The following is a 9,225-nucleotide window of genomic DNA, read 5'->3' as shown; positions in this document are numbered from 1 at the left end:
TCATTCTTTAATTATGAGTGTTCCGATCCTATTTGATCCCATTGCCTTTCCTTCTTGTTCTGATTATATATATATTATTTGTACAAAATTAATATTTGACTTTTGGTTTCTCGGTCTTTTTGGTCTAGATGACTTTAAAATTTTGATCTAAAGAATTGGATTTAAAACTATTTTTTCTTCACAAGTGTGAGTAAATTTGAATTTTTTAAAATTAGTTTTTACCGATAAGGTTTGCAGGAATAGTAATATTAAATTTTAAAATTTATAAAAAAAAAAAAAAATTTTTACCTTAATATAACATTTTAGTTAATAGATATATTATATAACAAATTTTTGAAATTAGTTTAAACAACATTTTAAGTTTTTTACAATATAGCATATAAATTTAAAACAAAACACAATCATTCGTCAAAACATAAAATTCAATATATCAATATATATAATCTATAGATATATATCAATAAATGTATATATATTATATTATAATATATATAATAATATAATATATTGATATGTTTATACCAGGTTTTACATATCAACATTTTGACAGAAAAATATATATTTAAAATTAACATATATTGTCAATTTTATCTATGAATCCATATGCTCTTTTTACGGATACTGCCATAAGGTTGGCAAAAGTTGCAGTAAAAGAAATCGATCTTGTCGATTACTTCATGACCGGGAAATGAAAAATGGAAAAAAACACTCCGTAAGATAATGATATTATTATCAGGATGGAAGGGATAAAAGTACCAATGTGGGGCATGTTGGAATAATAAAGTTTTAATTTTTTAACCAAATGTTAATATACATAATGAAAAAATCAACCAGAATCATAATAAGATTTTTTGCCTTAGCCTTTTGTCTTTCGAGTTACGTAGATGGAACATTAGAGGATTTATTTGCTGATAACCTCTCTCGGTAAAAGTTAAAACGATGTAAGATCGTCCTTCAGGCCAGATGTAACCAGACCTGTAAACTATATATAATAGTATATATATAATATATCGTTATGATATATATATAATAATATATATCTATATATCTTTATATATGTATGGTATATAGATACATATGATCTAATATATACTATATATATATATATGATATAATAATCTATAGATATATATAATATATTATAGTAATATTATAATCTTATATATCATATATTCTTATATTAACATACTTATATATATTATAATCTATCTCTATATAAAATAAAAATATACTATCGTCTATACTATTATATATCTATATATATATATATTACTATCTTATAAATGTATGTATAATATAAATAAAATAAAAATATGAGAAAATATAATATCTCTTATATTCTCTTCCATTCTATTCTATTTTAAAAAATGAAATAATAATTTTTTAGAACTGTATAATAATAATATTGACCTTCATCCTGAATCATATTTTTTTTTCTTTGGTATAGATAATATTATTTATAATCAGATACGTTACATCTGCATTAGGTAGCAATATTATTATCCTCTTGTCCTATTATGAAGGGACAAGCCAGTTTCAATACGCTGAGCTTAACTTAAATGACAGTTTGATACCAATTCTTCAATGGACTCCACACTACACAGTAATACAAAGGTGACGTTTCGGTAGATTTTTAAGGGGGCTTCATGGGGATAGCACAAGAAACGTATTAGGTTCTGTGTCACCCTCTCACCTCAGCATGGTGAATATGTATGTTTTCCAGGTTGTAGGAGATCTCTCAGTAGGTATATTAAGAATTCTTGTCCAACTTCCATATACAAATAAATTATTACTTTCCGTGTCAGCGTTACCTCTCTTGAAAAAAAAAATGGGGATGCTGAAGAGTTTATTGGCTGGGGGGGCCCCCCCCCCCTCCCCCCCCCATGTGAGTATGTCCCCTCTGCTTTATACTAGATTCCAAAATACCGATCACACTGAGATTGGGGCGAAGGTTGTTTTTTTGGGGGTTTGGGGCCAGGTCAGAAAAAAACGTAATCCATTAACATTGGACCCCGTTCCATCTTGAAACCGTAATAGATTTTAACGTGTTCTGTGCAAAAATTAGAAGGGTTCGGGTGATCTTCTGATATTTTTGCTATCTCCAATACCTCTAGTTTCGGGACAGTGCTTGTACTATAAACCACTGAAGGGGGCCCTTCGTTTCATACTCTGAGGCCGGGCAGAGTTTCATAGTTTTCAGAAGCTGGTGTCTATCTATTGAGATGTTCTGTAGTTATTTGTATATACCAAGATTTCCGAATATTTTCTGCTAAGTCGAGACGGTCTAGTCCGAGCGGCCCTGTTGTTTTCGGCATCTAGTTGTAAGAGTGTTAAATAACATATCCTTTTGATGTATGTTCTTAAGTGCCTTAATTCCCTTCATATTTCTTCAGGTTTCACATTCATCATCCGGCCAATAATATCCTTAGTTAATAGTTAAAAGCAAGCACAGTGACCCAGGTTGTGACACGCACCAAGTTTTTCCCCCCCCCCCCCCCCCGCCAATTCTGTCCCCACTACCCTGAAGTTGCTCTCACTCATAAACTGATGAAATTCCTGAAATTCCTTTAATTTTTGACAGAACGAGTAACGTGACCTATGACCCCGTGAAAGGAGACTCGTGTATACTCGGTCAAGCAATACGGTCGTCAGATAGAAAAATGTGAATCATTCCTGCCGCGCTTTTTTCTTCAATCACACCCTGGGTGACTCTGGTCACGTATTCTTCAATTTGAACATCGCGATCTTCTCATGCAATGCATTCCATTTATCACGATATTCACAACAAGATCTATACACCCATAATTACAAAATGCAGTCATCCATCTATCACAAGTCGAGTCAATTCTAGGTGAAAGAACAAATTTTCAAAATAATGGAAAAATAATGTCAAGTTCCGATTTGGGGTATAAGCACTCTTCTGAATGTTTTATGTAACTAAGCTTTTCGAATTCGTTTATCAGGGAAAGGGATGACAGCAACATATTTTTGAATAGTACGAGCACTGAGGTTAATGTATCGAATTTGTTGTCCTATCACGGATATCAACTACTTTCACCAGCGGAATTTCAACAATGTCTCCAGTGCAATGTTACTCAGTGTTTTTGGCCTGTACATTATACCAGTCGAAGATTACAGAAAAAGAGACCCTCACGTAAAATGTTGATATTATTATCCGCAGTAATGATCATCTTGCCACATGTGGACATGTGGATAGATGAAGTTGTATCTTAACCAATGTTAACTATATAATATGAAAACTCAAACAGCGTATACTACAGATTTTTACTACCCTTCCAGTGGAACATGAAAAGGTTTAGGTAGGAGTTCCTGCTGATCATTTCTTGGTAAAATTAAATCGTCTATTGTCCCCCCAGATACTTTCTAGATCTTATAAATAAATACAATACTAATATAATAAATAAAAAAAAAATACATATATATTTATTATAGATATATATATATTATATTATATATATAATATTAAAGATCGGCCATTTAGACGTAATTTTTTCGTCATCTTGCCCGCCAGCGATGTCAAGATGATGCGTCCTGATGGAGACGAATCACACAACAAAATTATTTTTTTAAAAATGTTTTTTTGAACCAAATTCGTGCGGCGTACGACTGCCTTATATATTATTATATATATAATATATATATATTATCTATGTTATAATATATTATAATATATATTATATATCACCAGGGCGAATACAGAAAAAGAAACACTTACGTAAAATACGGAGTATATTATCAGGAGTAATATCACATACCCACATGTGGACATGTGAAAAATAAAGTTATATCTAACCAAATGTTACTATAAATAAATATGAAAATCAAACAGAGTATAATAAGATTTTTTGGCCTTTCCCTTACCTAGTGAGTCCGGTAGATTGGAAGATGAGAGGTTTAGGGAGGAGTTGCTGCTGCTTACTCCTCGTTGTAAAGGTTGCTATCGTCCCCCCTCTGATCATATACTATCCAATCTGTAAATATATATATATATATATATTATATATATATAATATATATATATATATATAATATACTATATATCACCCAGGCTGAAATACAGAAACGAAACACTACAATCAAACAGTATAAATAAAGATTTGCTAACTATTAATGTTTACCTCATCCTGGTCATATTTTTTCTTAATAGAGATGAAGAGCATCTATGATCAGGAACATCACAAAATATTTGAGCAATACAACATAATCAGTTGCTCTTTTCGTATACGTCGATGTACATGCCAACTGATCGAATGGCTAAGCCTAGCTAAGAAGGACAATTTGGTAGCAATTGCTCGATAAGACTCCTCTACATACTCTGACACTAGATGGACTGCATGATTTCTAAGAGGGCTCCATAAATGGCACACAGGAATGCAAAGTTGTTACCGCATTCACCCCTCCCAAATTCTTCGTGGTGAATGTGTAGATATTCCAGGTTGTGTGATTTTTTGCAAGAGAAATAGGTATTCCAATTTCCCAAATTCCCATATCCCAGCGTGAGGTGTCAGCCTTAACTCCCCTTAAGCATAGAACTCTGAAGATTTATAATGCTGGCCATGTGAATGTCCCTCTGCTTTATATTAGCCGCCACAATTTGAGTATATGAGATTGGGACAATATGAGCCAGGTCAGAAAAAAGTCATAATTTAACAAAATCAACATCTTCCATTGTAGAACCGTTAAAGATGGGTAACGTGTTCTGGCGATAATTATATTGGTTGTTGTGATCCGTGCTACATCCGTTATCTCCTAATACCTGGTAGATTCTGGAATAGTGCTTATTTCAAAGAAACACTGAGGGGTGTCAAGCATTTTCAAAATTCGGTGGCCGGGTCAGTTTACATAGTCTGATCAAAAGTTTCTATTTGGTGGCCGTAATCGTATATTACTAATATCCCTAATAATCTGCTCGAGATCGAGACGTTAAAAGCGAGCGTCCTGTTTATTTCAGGATTTGGTTTTATGAAGGTTGATGACTAGATCCTTGTGATATAATTGTTTCAGGTATCTTAACTCCTCTAATTTCTTCAAGTTTTTCACACTCATACAGCAAAACATTCTCAATAAAGTCATTCAGGCACAGTGACACATGTTTTGACACTGCACCAAGTTTTCAATTCCGCCCCCCACTGTCTTAATTGCTTGTCCATCATACACTAGCTGAAATTCCTTCATAATGGACATGATCGATAACATGACCTATCACCCATTGGAAGGAGACTTTTACATGGTAGGGTACAGTATAGTGTTGTCAGATGAAAAAGTTTGAACATCCTTCTCGCGCTTTTCTCCTCAATTTTACAGCATGTGGTAACATTGGTCAGTGATAGTTTCTTCATGTTAAACTTTCCAGTAACTCGCACGGAATGTAGGATGTGTTGATCTTTTACATTCATTAAAATAGCCATTACGCATGTGAATCCATCCGTCCACAAATTCACACGGTTTAATCAACCATCTATTACAAAATATTAGGCATCCACCTATCAGAAAGGCGAGTCCAGTTTATGTAAGAGACATTTTCAAGGGGGAATCATGGAAAATAATGTTCCAATTCCATTTTGGACTTGAAGCACGCTTCGGAATGTTTAGTAGACCGCTCCTCCGTATTCATTGTATCAAGAGATAGGGCATCACAGGACCCCTCGTTTTGTTACAGCACAAATAACGGAGTGTAATGTTCAAATTTTAGCTCAACCTCCTCTCTTTCTCTTACCAGAGCCCGTGTCTCATACATCAATATCTTATTAGTTATATCGTAACTTTTCATTAGTGAAGTTTCAACCACTGTTTCCAGTGCAATGTTCACTCAGTGTTCTTGGCCTGAAATAAGTCCTTTTACTACATAAATAGCACACAACTAAAGCAAAGCGCATTGGCTAGAAAGCGATCTCTGAACCACACCGGGTGAGGTCTGACTGAGACTGAGCCGGTCCTGTATCTTAGCTTCTTATAATCACCGGGATATGGGTGTGACCTTGCACAATGATACACACAAAAAATCGAATAAGACTAAATACACCTCAAACAGAGATATATACACGACTCGAATAAATCTGTCTGTATTTATGACGAAGGTATAAGCGAACCGGTAAAAAAATTATATATAAATTAAATAATATATAATAATAATAAAATAAAATCGTAATTGTGATCCGTCATAATCTTTCTTATTCACCAGTATGAATCATTGGACAAGACAAACATATGTTGTTTATATTGTCATGTATGAGTCCGCATTAACGTGTCACATGAAATATACACGTGACCCCCCCCCCCATAAAAAAAAAAATAATAATAATAATAAAAAAAAATAAATAAAATAAAAAATAAAATAAACCAAAAAATAAAAAATAATTTTTAATGAGGGAGTAATTTAGCATATGTGCAAAACCCGAATTATCAGGGTTACTTTACTGATTTAACGATTTCACAGGAGGTTAAAAAAAAAACTCAATGAAAAAAATTGAAAACAAAACACAAAGTACTGGATCGATCGATCCGACTCTCGGTTTGGGATTGCGTGTGCTATGGGCCACCAACCTCAGATCTGTACATACGTCCGATATTTCGATATTTATATAATTTGATTTGGACACGAACGCCCTCACATCTCTATTTCCTACAGCGCTCTTATGCACGCAGGGTACCCGACAACGGTCTAGCTACGCCCCAGACGTTGTTAGTATATCGAGGGAGCGTCCTTAAATAACTTGTATTATTCCGAGTACTCGTCCTTTTGACCTCAGATTTCCTCAGGTAAGTGGGCACAAGCACCGCGAATCTAACCCCGAAGTTTTTGTTTTATTGTTTTAATATGAAAAAAAATGCAATCATGAAATCAGTATAAACAAAAATATATAAAAGATCAAGTATTGGGTCATTGGATCTCAGATTGACAGGAGACACACACACCACACACACACACACAATGCTGGAAGATTTGAAAGATGACAACAGACTAAACATCTAAGGATGAAGGAAATATAAGTTGCCTGCTTCGGGGGGTAAGCGACAGAGCATACATCGATTCGCGTGCATGGAAACGCACACACACACACACACACACACAAACACACACTACAGTACATACATACATACATACATACACACACACACCACCAAATCATAGTTCATTCCTGCATCATACGACTTGCCAATGAGGAACTCATGCTCACACAACGTGTAATGCACACACACCCAGGACACACATCACGTCCAAGCTGCGACTGAGGATCCTACCTTCCGTTATAATACATTCTATAAATATATATAAATTGAGATCTCTTGTGCATTGTAATATTTTATTAATGGCTAAACAGCATTTTTGTTGAGATCCGGTCGGTTGAGTATAACATGTATTTATGACGAGGTATACTTGAAACCGTAAAAAGCAAAAAAAATCTAGTATTGTGTCCATTATAATCTTTCTTATTTCACAAATAGACACTGGACGAACACAAATATGTGGTTATATATATACTGTAGGAGTCCGCATCAACGTGTCACATGCAATGTACACATGACCACAAGAATATATATATATATATTTTTTTTTTTTTCTAATGAGGGAGTAATTTTGCATTTTTTTTCACCCATGGCACTGTACAGGCACCAACGGAATCTATAAGAAATGGATTTCGAATATGTTGCAAAAACCCGAATTACATGAATACTTTTATTTATTAACGATCCCCAGGAGTTGAAGAAAATTTCAAATAAACAATTCGTATAAATACAATTATTGCATCGATCGATCCGAAACTCCGTGTTGGGATGTGTGTGCTATGCCACCAAACCTCACAATCTGAGATCAATACAATCCGATATGCGATTTTATATGAATTTAATTGGACACGCCCTCACATCTCTATTTCCTACAGCACCCTTATGCACAGCAGGTACCGATACGGGTTCTAGCTATGCCCAAGAACGTTGTTAGATATGCGGGGGCGTTTTCTATCTCAGATTTTTCAGGTCTTTAGTGAGCACAAGCAAACGCAATTATACCCGAAAGTTTTTGTATTATGTATTTATTATTATTAATTATTATATATATATATATATATATATAATAAGATATATAATTATATATATTATATATATATATATATCTATATATATATGAAAATATGCAATCAATAATCAATATAAACACAAATATATAACAATCAAGTATTGTGCGTTGGAATCTTAGATTGACAGTTAGGTGTCACAGTCAATGTGTATTATAACCCGAGGTCCTCAGATCGATGGATCCGGATACTTTTATTATATGAATTTGTAAATATTCTATGCATTGGTGCGTAAGCAGAGAGCCGTCCATCGACTCGCTTTAAAAACACGCAACGTAACATCTACAAGGCTCTAGGACACAGCAAGTAAGACTGGCGTGTACAGCGAAGAGCGATTATGCCCGTGAAAGTTCCAATGACTCCGTGAAATGACCAGCGAAATATCGCATCAACGTGTCAAAACAATGCAATGGGGTAACACAGGGAACCCCCAAAACAAATATAATATATTAATAATTTTTTTTTCTAATTGAAGGGAGTAAATTTTGAAAAAATTTGTTCCCCCCCCCCCCCCCCCCCCCCCCCCTTTTTTTTTTTTTTTTTTTTTTTTTTTTTTTTTTTTTTTTTTTTCAATATTAAAAAAAGAATTTATAAGAAAAATATTTCAATATTTGAAAAGAATATCAATATTTTAATTTTTTAAACCCACAAATTAAAAAATTTCAATATTCGTTACAAAGATTGGACGATGTCCGCAATTGTGTATTTTTTAACCCACCCTTTCAATCGATCGTGAATCCAATATTTTTTTATATAAATTTTTAAATTTCTAATCATTTCCCTAACAGAGGCCCCATGCCGCGGTAACCGCAACGTTCAAAAGGCTTGGCCCAAAAACGGGTTACAGCGAGGCGTTTTATCCCTTTTGGGGTTAATGCCCAAAGACAGCAAATTATCCCAAAGTTTTGATATTAAAATTTATAAAAAAAAAAGAAAGAATATAATTGATTTATCTACTATATTAATATTGAAAAAAACAAAACAACATCACAAAAACCAAAAAAAACACACAAGAATTTGCATGACTCAGAGACATTAGGGCACACAACAAACACCCAACCAAACAACAACCCCATTACATGACTGAAAACACACAAACAAAACTCCCACACCCTTTATACTTTTATCT

The sequence above is a fragment of the Penaeus monodon genome, chromosome 44 (genome assembly GCF_015228065.2).
Source record: "Penaeus monodon isolate SGIC_2016 chromosome 44, NSTDA_Pmon_1, whole genome shotgun sequence".
In the NCBI taxonomy this organism is placed as follows: Eukaryota; Metazoa; Arthropoda; class Malacostraca; order Decapoda; family Penaeidae; genus Penaeus; species Penaeus monodon.
The sequence above is the reverse complement of the archived record's forward strand: the minus strand, read 5'-3'. Positions refer to the sequence as shown.